The sequence below is a fragment of the Macadamia integrifolia genome, unplaced genomic scaffold, assembly GCF_013358625.1.
Source record: "Macadamia integrifolia cultivar HAES 741 unplaced genomic scaffold, SCU_Mint_v3 scaffold1795, whole genome shotgun sequence".
Lineage (NCBI taxonomy): Eukaryota > Viridiplantae > Streptophyta > Magnoliopsida > Proteales > Proteaceae > Macadamia > Macadamia integrifolia.
In genome coordinates this window covers 18,250-20,053 of record NW_024868356.1, presented here as the reverse complement: position 1 = coordinate 20,053, position 1,804 = coordinate 18,250, and the positions used below count along the sequence as shown (strand labels likewise).

General features: G+C 47.8%; 1 pseudogene; it reads right to left on the bottom strand.

Moving 5' to 3' along the window:
- Positions 1–349: 349 nt before the first annotated feature.
- LOC122064852 lies at positions 350–1,423 on the bottom strand (annotated as a pseudogene).
- Positions 1,424–1,804: the final 381 nt, after the last annotated feature.

Below are 1,804 nucleotides of genomic sequence, written 5' to 3'. Positions count from 1 at the left end.
CAATCAGGTATGAAAAGACTGCCCAACCCCAACCCCTGGCCTGTGCGCTGATTGATGCCTTTGCCTGCTCTCCCATTGACCCACGCATTGTCATAGTAACCATAAGATCAAGATTTGTTCTTGGGTATGTTTGGAAGCCAAGAAAAAACAAAAAAGAATAAAAGAAAAAGAAAAACACCACTGGAAAGTGAAACCAACAAAATATTGTGTTGGCCGTAGTCGTACAAGGAGTGGGAAAGAGAAAATACGAATGAGAAACCTTATCATAAAATTCACTAACGTTACTGCCCATTTAATGGTTCAGGCCGGTTAAATGCCCATTGGGCAGCCCATGTAGCCAAGAATTTGTTCAAATCTCCAAGCAACATCCAGCGTGTACATAGCCTGAATACTCCTCTGGAGCCTCCAATCTCATCCACGTGCAGCTTTGGAAGTCCAACATGTAGGCCACGTGGCACCCTTCGTGCGTTGCTAACCCGACCACCAACAACTTTCCCTGCCATGTCAGCAGACACGAGGCCTCGCATACATCCGGTGGCAGCTCAGCAACTCCACGCCATGTCCCACTCCCGGCTTCTAGTACTGCCACGTAGCCACCCATGCAACTGCAGAACTTACCTCCTTCCCCGGCCACATAAGTCCTTGGACACGTGTCCGAATCAGCAAACAGGTCCATGTCCTGCACCCTGTCCAAATGCCACGTGGCTTGATCGTAAACCTCGGAGCTCCTCTCAAACTGACCTTGCTTATGTGTAGGATATCCACCGATGACTTGGAACTTGCCACCATGGAAGATTCCCTCGCACTCGTCCCGTTCTTTCATCATATCAGGAAGTGGGACCCACCTGTCCTCCAACGTGTCATACTGCATCGCAGATCCCAAGGCGTTCTTCTCCTCATCATGCCCACCAGCGATAAACACCATTCGATCGGAATCCGATGCACATGCAAAGAATGAACGTCGGACACCTGGCATATTGGCACCACGTTGCCAAGTGGAGGACACAAAATCGTAAACAAAAACCGTACTAATGACCTCCCAGGTCGCCGGATGCCACCCACCTAGAACCACCAATTTACTGCCAACGCCGGCGCACTTGCAGAACAAAGGCAACCCATCGGCGAAACCAGGAAGCGGCGGCAACTTTCCGAAAGTGCCGGTAGCTGGCTCGTAAAGCGTGAGCCAATAAGCAGGGGTAGATGGGTACTTGAGAGCTCCGAAACCTCGGTTGGGCTCAGCCTGTATGAGCACAACGATGGGTTGGGTCAAACCGTTAGCCTTCCTCTGGTGCTGAAGCTGTAGGGATTCAATCTCTTCTTTCCAGCCTTTCGAGACGGCTGAAATTGTAGGGAATACATTCTAAGGTACGCGCATTAAGCACTCGCGAGCAATCTCGTCGGGGAGTCTAGGAATCAAGTCCATCAGTCCGATAGACGTCGCTCTTCTCTCACAATTTGAGCTTTTAGGTGAAACAATAGCGTACAACCAGAAGAGAGCGTGTATGAAGACAAGAGAAAGGAGTTCAAATTCAAGGGTTTCTCTTCTCTTCACGGTTTATAGAACTGCTTGCCGTCGTGAGCTTGTAAAGAGGGAACACTGAAGAGGAATGTCAACGGTCAACAAAATTAACTATGGATTTTAACGAATCACACGTTGGTCTTAAATTCCTTTTTTATTATTTTAAAATTATATGAGAACATTTTACAAAAATATATATATTTTTTATGAGAACATATAATTTCTTAAAGCCCACGTTTAAATGACAGGGGTGGACCGTGGACCGGGTACTGGTTCATACGGCTC